Source organism: Lathyrus oleraceus, chromosome 5 (genome assembly GCF_024323335.1).
Source record: "Lathyrus oleraceus cultivar Zhongwan6 chromosome 5, CAAS_Psat_ZW6_1.0, whole genome shotgun sequence".
Classification (NCBI taxonomy): domain Eukaryota; kingdom Viridiplantae; phylum Streptophyta; class Magnoliopsida; order Fabales; family Fabaceae; genus Lathyrus; species Lathyrus oleraceus.
Window position 1 is genome coordinate 231,496,600 of NC_066583.1, and position 10,331 is coordinate 231,506,930.

The 10,331-nt window shown below is 39.0% G+C and overlaps 1 non-coding gene across 1 annotated transcript; it reads right to left on the reverse strand.

Annotated features, from left to right (window-relative positions):
- Positions 1-5,160: 5,160 nt before the first annotated feature.
- Positions 5,161-5,267, reverse strand: LOC127088675 (small nucleolar RNA R71). The gene has a single exon (XR_007790501.1). It is a non-coding gene; the product is annotated as a small nucleolar RNA R71 (small nucleolar RNA).
- Between the last annotated feature and the right edge of the window lie 5,064 nt (positions 5,268-10,331).

Sequence of the window (10,331 nt, forward strand, 5' to 3'; positions counted from 1 at the left end):
AATGGGTGAGCGAGGCCCCCTCCATCAGCATTATGAGGTTGGACGAGCCATCATTTTTCTATACTAATGATGAAGTGCGAGATGATAAGCCTTGGTTTTACGACATCAAAGATACCTTGAGAAACAAGAGTACCTAGAGGATGTCTTTATCCCGGATAAGAAAACTTTGAGGAAGTCGTCTGGCAGACTTTTCTTGAATGATGTTGTGTTGTATAAGAGTAATCATGATTATGTTCTGCTCAGATGCATGGATAGAGACGAAGCAGAAAGAATTATTGAAGAGATTCATGAAGGTTTATTTGGAACCCATCCTAGTGGTCATTCCATGGCCAAAAAGATATTGAGAGCAGGCTATTACAAGACAACCATGGAAACTGATTGTCACCTTCATTCCAGATCGTGTCACAAGTGCCAAATTTGTGATGATAAAGTGCATGTCCCTCTCGTTCCTTTAAATGTTTTAACTTCTCCATGGCCCTTTGTAATGTGGGGCATTGATATGATCGGACGTATTGAGCCCAACGTTTCAAACGGACACCGCTTAATCCTAGTGGCCATTGATTATTTTACCAAATGGGTGGAAGTCGTTTCTTATGCTAATGTGACTAGGTAGGTGGGTGCCCATTTTATCAAACAGAATATAATTTGTCGTTATGGGATCCCCGAGAAAATTATTATAGACAATGGGTCCAATCTCAACAACAAAATGATGATAGAGCTTTGCCCAAAATTCAAAATTCAGCATCATAATTCCTCAATGCATCGCTCGAAGATGAATGGAGATGTTGAGGCATCCAATAAGAATATCAAGAAGATTGTACAGAAAATGGTTGTAACCTACAAAGATTTGCATGAGATGCTATCTTTTTATTTGCATTGTTACCGTGCTTCAATGCGTACCTCGATAGGGGAAACCCCATTCTCACTAGTGTATGACATGGAAGCAGTTTTGCTGGTTGAGGTTGAATTCCCTTTGTTAAGGTTGATAACAGATGCGAAGCTTGACGAGGCCGAGTGGGTCTAGAATAGATTCGATCAGTTGAATCTCATCAAAGAGAAGAGAATGATTGCTATCTTCCATGGGAAGTTATATCAAAAGTGGATGAAGAAGGCATTTGATCAGAAAGTCCATCCTCAGAGTTATAAGGCTGGTGAGCTCATTTTGAAAAGGATTATTCTCCCTCAATATGATCCCGCGGGAAAGTGGACTCCGAATTATGAGGGGTCATATATTGTAAAGAAAGTTTTCTCTGGAGGACCTATGATGCTTGCAACTATGGATGGTGAAGACTTTCCACTCCCTATAAACACAGACGTAGTAAAAAAATACTTCGCATGAAAAGGACCCGCTAAGTCTACGACTTAGGAAAAAATGGGCATCCCGGCGAACCACAAAAAATAAGTAACAGGTTCGGTAAAATATAAGGGATAAAAATAAAAATAAGTACACCCTCTAAGTTGAAAATCCGAAAGGACAACTTAGGAAAAAAGGGGTATCCCGGTGGATTGAAACCCCGAAAGGGCGATCCATACAAAAGTTAGGGATTGAAAGTGGAAGGCTACGTCTGAAGGAGAATTGCGGCCCAAAACGCAGCGGAAATTAAAATTTCTCCTTTAGAGATCCTTACAAATGGTCATGATCAGTGATAGAATATTTACCTCTTGTGAAGGTTGAAACCTTTGGTGCAGATCTCTTGTGACGATCAAAACCTTTGATGAAAATCTATGGAGCGATCACGAACGTTGAACAATGACAACGTCTCTACTCAGTCCACACGAACAGATTCCTTCAATCTCAGTGCTAGCTGGTACGAATGAAGGCTTTGAGTGAGAGTGTGTGTGTGTGTGTGTGAGAGAGAGAGAGAGAGAGAGAAAACAAAAATAATGCAACCGCAATGAATGCTTCTGCACAAGGGTTCTATTTATAGAACCACTTGTGTGGGCTTCAAGCTAAAAAGCCCACTTAAGTGTATTTTGGCCCATATCTTATAATATGCCCAAAATCACTTAAGCCCATGGTACCTTACCATATTTCGTATTCTACTTAAGTACACCGTACCTTACGATGTTCTATAATTCACTTAAGAGAACCATACCTTACGATGTTCCTTAGTTACTCTATCTCTCATAAATCCGTCATTTGTGTGTGATCCTGTAGGTTTTCGTTGCGTTGGCAATTATATTAAATAACGCATTTAACATAATAAACAGTGAGCAGTATCTAGCAACACATCACTGCTACCCAAGACACGAAAATGTCATGTGATATGACAATTCCTTTTGTGATAATACTTATGTGTATAATTACCCTTTTGCCCTTATATCTATATTGAACACAAGGCATAGACCGTGTCATCCTTGTTCAGTTCAATATTGGGCCCATAGACATTTATCCTGTTATGCAGGATGGGCAAATTCCATCTAGGTCACTCATGTCCCTCAGCATGCTTCGTGGAGTACCCATCAACTGTCTTTATGGTTATCCAGTTACGGACAATGTTTGATCAGCAATAAAGCACTCGACTTTACATCTAGGGTCCATAGTGGTTTCAGGTTGAAGAGTGATATACACCATTATCACCATGAGAATAACTTATGACACTTTGCATAACTTTCTATATAGTATTCTCATAGCGGGTCAATCCGGTATAAATATTACTCTTAATATTCATACCTATGTTTAAGACTTGATAACTCCTTATCCATGATCCATGAGATGTGATCATCAGACTATATACATAATAGTCTTAATGCTTTAATGTTATCCCACTTCAAAATAAAGCTCGACTACGGATACTTTAAGAATAGTGTCCTTATGTTTAATGTGATCTCATGATCAAGTCACACTTGATACATTAAACGGACTAGCTATTCTAGGGACTTTATTAAGTAAACATAATAAAGAAAAAGCCTTTTATTATTCGATATAAGTACCAAAAGTATTGGCCTCTAGGGCTTGCACCAACAACGTCTTGCAGAGGATCTTTGATTTCATTTCGCTGTTACAAATTGGAAGCCCCGAAGGGTAGGAATTAGTTTAATGATAACGCAAAAACGTATCACATTTTTGGCTTCATATGCACTGCTCTTTACTTGATTAACACTTATTATTATGCAGTATTTTATGTTATTGCAGGTATTTGTCGAATAAAAGGTGTACAAGCAAGAAAAGTGAAAAATTGAAAAAAGGAAAGAAAAAGAGAAGAAAATGAAGAAAAATAGAGAGTATGGGGCACACTACACCAAATGGCATGTGGCGCCCATCACTTGGATGTGTGGCGCCCTCCACATGATCCAAAGGGAGTGGTGGCGCCCACCACAAAGCAAGGAAGACTGTGGCGCCCATCCCTCAAAAGGTGGCGCTCGCCACGAAGATCAAAACTAGGGTTGTGGCAACCGCCACTACCCGATCTTCCCTACTTTTTCTCCATAATATTAGCCACGATTCCACTCATCTTTTATCTACAATCTAGGGAAGTGGAAAATATACAAAGGAGGGTTGTTTCTCCTATGGGGACACGCTTAATTTTAGTCAGATTATTTTTTGGTTAATTTCCGAGGCAATTTTTCTTACTTTGTAAAAGTGATAGGTTCTCCACATCGGGGACTATTACAATTTATTGTTTACGCATTTGAATTCAATTGTAATGGTTACTCATTGCCAAAGCCTGCCAACATTATTTTATTTGAAGAATCAAGATTCAGTTCCAATTCTCAATTCGTAATCCAGGTTTTATTTTGATTTCTATTTTATTTATGTATGCCTTATTGTATGTTTGATTTTTCGAATACCATGTCTGTTACCGAATCCATGTCCGGCTAAACCCCTAGGTATCAGTATGTAAAGATCATCGAAACGACGGGATTCGTAAATAATTTGTGTTGGTTGTTTATAAAACTTATTTTTCCGGTTTTAGTTTCTTATTTTATTCAAATTGTTTTTCGTACGAGAGTACAAAACAAACAAAGGTTACGGTCAACAAGAGCGAGAGTTTGAGATTTTAACCAGATAGCTGAAACTAGGCATTAATCCTAAACACAACGAGAGCGCTTTAGGATTAATTAGACTTTATTCATATTCAAAAATTACTTTTAAATTCAAAATGAGACCGCGAGAGCCAAGCATTCTGGTTTAGGAGTATGGTCAGAGTCAATAAAACGATAGTGTGACACTAAGTCCTTTCTATAAATAATTTCTACTGAAGAATATTTTGGCCAATAAGATTACACAAAATATCTATCGAATCCCCAAAGTTTGATGCGTTACATACCGATATCCCTTTATCAAATATCTTTATTAATATTCTGTTTACGTTATAGTTTTTTCTCTTCATCCCTCCAATCTTAGAATGATCATCAGACTTAGATTTACATAGTAACATTAGATAATGATACGTTCGATTATTAGTCCTTATGGATTCGATAATATTTAAAACTACACGATAGGACTGTGCACTTGTAGTCACAATTCCCATAGACTTACTATGTCGCGATCAAGTTTTTAGCGCCGTTGCCAGGGACTAATTTAGTCGATATTGTAACTTCAGTGTTGCCCAGTATAGACTAAGGTAAACAATATTTATTTCCCTTTCTATATTTGTCGAGTGTATGCCAAGCACTCGCTCTTAAGGCGAGAAGTTAAAGCTACCGTTCGACGAACCTGGGTGTTATCTAATATTAGAACGCCGGATACGAGATTTGATACGAGAATATTGTATCAAGCTAAATCTTCCCAATCCTAATATCCCTATTCCTGAACCAATTAATCAACCAGAGATGGCTGAAGGACCGTAAAACCGTCCTCTTAAGTACTATGCAATCCCTTCGCAGGATGAACCACATAACAACATCGCTGCCCTTGCCATCGAGGCCAATAATTTCGAGCTAAAACCTTCGTTGTTGTCAGCCGTACAACAAAACCAATTTTCAGGTAGTCCCACGGAAGACCCGAACCTACATCTGTCAATGTTTTTGCAATACGCAGACACATTGTAAGCAAATGGTGTCAGCCCTAAAGCTATAAGACTACGTATTTTCCCATTCTCATTAAGAGATAGAGCTAGAGCTTGGCTCCATTCTCTACCATCCAACTCTGTCATTACGTGGAACGAGTTGAAGAAAGTTTTCTTAGCATGATATTTCCCACCTAGTAAGACGGCTATGCTAAGAGCCCAAATAAACAGGTTTAAACAAAAAGATAATGAATCACTTTTTGAAGCTTGGGAGAGATACAAAGACATGATGAGGCTTTGTCCACATCACGGTCTAGAAGAATGGTTGATCATCCATACCTTTTACAACGGTCTCTTGTACAACACAAGATTGACAATAGATGTTGCCGCAGGTGGCACACTGATGGATAAACCCTACAATAAGGCCTATCAACTTATCAAAAGTATGGCCCAGAATCATTACCAGTGGGGAAGCGAAAGAACCTCCGTAGAGTAACCTCCAACGAAAGGCGGCATGTACGAATTAAGCAGTCTTGACCATGTCAACGCCAAGGTAGATGCTCTTACTCAAAAGATAGACAACTTGACCATAACACCCGCAACCACCGTGGCTGCCGTAGCACCAAATTGCGAGATATACGGAGTTCCGGGGCATGCTGCCCCAGAATGTTAACTCTTGACAGGAACCTCCACAGACCAGGTGAACTATGCTCAAGGAAACCCTTACTCAAACACCTATAACCCATGTTGGAAGAACCATCCTAATTTTTTGCACAAAAAAAATAATGCATTGTATGCACCTAACCAAGCACCTGCTGTACCACTAGGATATCATAAAGTTGCCACAAATACTCAAAATGCTCCTAGGAAGTCAAACCTAGAAATAATGATGGAAAACTTCATAGCTACCCAAGCCCAAACAAATAAGGATTTCCTAAATCAAAACATACACACTAGTGAGCAAATCAAGCAGTTAGAAAATAAGGTAGACGGGTTAGACACCCATAACAAAATGTTGGAAACACAAATCTTGCAAGTGGCTCAACAACAAGCACCTACTGTTGCTCCTGCAGGCACATTCCCTGGACAGTCGCAACCAAACCCGAAAGGTCATGCAAATGCTATTATACTACGAAGTGGGACAGAACTAGACGGATCAACCGACCCTAGAATCCAAAACCCATCCATGCACCAAGACCCTGGTAAGGTAATTGAGAAGGAAGACGATCAAGAGGAAGATAAAAATGAAAAGGCCGTAGAGAAAGAAGAACCTTATGTGCCTCCACCACCGTATAAACCCCCTATCCTTTATCCTGAAAGACTTTCTAAATCTAAAAGTGTAGGGCAATTTAAAAAATTCGTAGAGCTTCTAAAACAATTAAATATCACAATACCCTTTACAGAAGTCATCACTCAAATGCCCTCATATGCTAAGTTTCTCAAAGAAATCTTATCTAACAAGAAGAAGATAGAGGATAACGAAACCGTTACACTTACTACTGAATGTAACTCGATAATACAAAACAATATGCCTCATAAGCTGAAAGACCCATGTAGTTTCTCCATATCATGTGTAATCGGAAAGTTTGTCATAGACAAAGCACTATGCGACTTAAGAGCCAGTATTAGCTTAATGCCCTTGTCCATATGCGAAAGGCTCAAAATGGGAGAAATAAGACCTACGAGGACGTCCGTACAACTTGCAGATCGTTCTGTTAAATTTCCCGTAGGTATGCTAGAAAATGTTCTGGTACGCATATGACAATTCTATATTCCTAATGATTTTATAATCATGGATATAAAAGAAGATCCCAACATCCCTATCATATTAGGAAGACCATTCCTAGCTACAGCCGAAGCTATTATAGATGTTAAGAAAGGCAAGCTAACCTTTGAAGTTGGTGAGGAAAAAGTCGAATTCATTTTGACGCAATTCCTAAAGGCACTAACTATAGACGATACATGTTGTCTATTAGATGTCATCGACGAATGTATAAGAGAAATGGAGAATTAACACACATCATACTCTGAAATACAGAAAATTCCAAGGCCTCTTACTTTTGAAGATGAAAATTGGAGTGAGGAATACCAAGATGATAGCCTAAGCGAATGCCTAGCACTAACGCCCGATCATATTCCTTGCCCAAAGAAACCAACCCTAGAACTTAAGACGTTACCCAAAAATATAAGGTACGAACTCCTAGACACTGAACTTGAGCGACCTGTGATAGTCAATGCAGACTTAGGCCAGACAGAGACCGAAAAGCTCCTACACTTTTTGAGAAAATATCCAACTACTTTAGGCTACAATGTCTCAGATCTAAAAGGAATAAGCCCTTCCATATGCATCCATCGCATAATGCTAGAGGAAGAAAATAATACCTCTAGAGAACATCAAAGAAGGATAAATCCCATTCTAAATGATGTAGTAAAGAAAGAAGTGCAAAAGTTGTTAGAAGCAGGTATTATCTACCCGATATCTGATAGTCAATGGGTCAGGCCAGTACATGTCATACCAAAGAAGGGAGGCGTCACAGTTGTTAATAATGAAAAAGGAGAATCTATAGCACAAAGAGTGGTTACTAGAAGTAGAATGTGTATTGATTATAGAAAATTAAACAAAGCCACTCGGAAGGATCATTTTCCTTTACCGTTTATCGATCAAATGCTTGAACGATTGGCTAAGCATTCTCACTTCTGCTACTTAGACGGTTATTCGCGATTTTTCCAAATTCCTATTCATCCTAACGACCAAGAGAAAACGACCTTCACATGTCCCTATGGTACATTCGCCTACCGACGAATGCCATTCGGACTGTGTAACGCTCCCGCAACATTCCAAAGATGCATGATGTCAATTTTTGCTGATTTTATAGATGACATCATGGAAGTCTTCATGGACAATTTCTCTATATGCGGGCAGAGCTTTGAAGGTTGTTTATCGAATCTTGAAATGGTAACAAAAAGATGCGTAAAAGTGAACCTCATGCTAAATTGGGAAAAATGCCATTTCATGGTCCGACAAGGGATCGTACTCTGACACATAGTATTCGATAAGAGGATTGAAGTCGACAAGGCCAAAATAGAAGTTATAGAAAACCTTCATCCTCTGAAAACCGTAAGAGAAATACGAAACTTCATAGGACGCACAAGTTTCTACCGACGATTCATTAAAGATTTCTCAAAAATCACCAAACCACTGTCTGGCTTATTGATGAAAGATGTTGAATTCATCTTTGATGACAAATGCCTATCGGCGTTTGAAGAACTGAAAACAACTCTTATTACCGCACCTATCATGCAACTGAAGGATAATTGCGATCCAAAACGCAACGGAAATTAAAACTTTCTCCTTAAGAGATCCTTACGAATGGTCATGATCAGTGATAGAATATTTACCTCTTGTGACGATTGAAACCTTTGGTGCAGATCTCTTGTGACGATCAAAACCTTTGATGCAGATCCACGGAGCGATCACGAACGTTGAACGATGACAACGTCTCTACTCAGTCCACACGACCGGATTCCTTCAATCACAGTGCTAGCTGGTACGAATGAAGGCTTTGAGTGAGAGAGAGAGAGAGAGAGAGAGAGAGAAAACGAAAATAATGCAACCGCAATTAATGCTTCTGCACAATGGTTCTATTTATAGAACCACTTGTGTGGGCTTCAATCTAAAAAGCCCACTTAAGTGTATTTTGGCCCATATCTTATAATATGCCCAAAATCACTTAAGCTCATGGTACCTTACCATATTTCGTATTCTACTTAAGTACATCGTACCTTTACGATGTTCTACAATTCACTTAAGGGCACCGTACCTTACGGTGTTCCTTAGTTACTCTATCTCTCATCAATCCGTCCTTTGTGTGTGACCCTGTAGGTTTTCGCGGCATTGGCAATTATATTAAATCATGTATTTAACATAATAAACAGTGAGCGGTATCTAGCAACACATCACTGCTACCCAAGACACGAAAATGTCATGTGATCTGACAATTCCTTCTGTGATAATACTTATGTGTATAATTATCCTTTTGCCCTTATGTCTATATTGAACACAAGGTATAGACCGTGTCATCCTTGTCCAGTTCAATATTGGGCCCATAGACATTTATCCTGTTATGCAGGATGGGCAAATTCCATCTAGGTCACTCATGTCCCTCAGCATGCTTCGTGGAGTACCCATCAACTGTCTTTATGGTTATCCAGTTACGGACAACGCTTGATCAGCAATAAAGCACTCGACTCTACATCTAGGGTCCATAGTGGTTTCAGGTCGAAGAGTGGTATGCACCATTATCACCATGAGAATAACTTATGACACTTTGCATAACTTTCTATATAGTATTCTCATAGCGGGTCACTCCGGTATAAATATTACTCTTAATATTCATACCTATGTTTAAGACTTGATAACTCCATATCCATGATCCATGAGATATGATCATCAGTCTATATATATAATAGTCTTAATGCTTTAATGTCATCCCACTTCACAATAAAGCTCGACTACGGATACTTTAAGAATAGTGTCCTTATGTTTAATGTGATCTCATGATTAAGTCATACTTGATACATTAAACAAACTAGCTATTCTAGAGACTTTATTAAACAAACGTAATAAAGAAAAAGCCTTTTATTATTAATAAATAATTCGATACAAGTACCAAAAGTATTGGCCTCTAGGGCTTACACCAACAATCTCCCACTAGCACTAGAGCCAATCATGCATACCCTTAATACCCATAGATCTAGTATGGCCATCATGCTTCTGTTGCGCAAGAGGCTTTCTCAGTGGGTCAGCAATATTGTCAAGTGTAGGTACTCTGCATATTTTCACATCTCCTCTATCTATTATCTCTCGAATGAGATGATAACGCCTAAGTATGTGTTTGGATCGTTGGTGAGATCTAGGCTCCTTGACTTGTGCGATAGCACCATTGTTATCACAGTAGAGACCAATGGGATCCATAATTCTAGGAACTATGCCAAGTTCACTAATGAACTTTTTGATCCAAACAGCTTCCTTTGCTGCACTTGAGACAGCAATATACCCGGCCTCGGTTGTAGAATCAGCAACTGTATCTTGCTTTGAACTTTTCCAGCTCACAGCGCCACCGTTTAAGCAAAACACATAACCAGATTGCGATCTAAAGTCATCCTTATCTGTCTGGAAGCTAGCATCGATGTATCCAATTAGAGTCAACTCTTCCTGACCTCCATATATCAAGAATGAGTCCTTAGTCCTTCTCAAATACTTAAGGATATTCTTGACAGCTACCCAGTGAGCATCACCAGGATCAGATTGGTACCTACTTGTTGCACTTAAAGCATACGAGACATCTGGTTGAGTACATAACATGGCATACATGATAG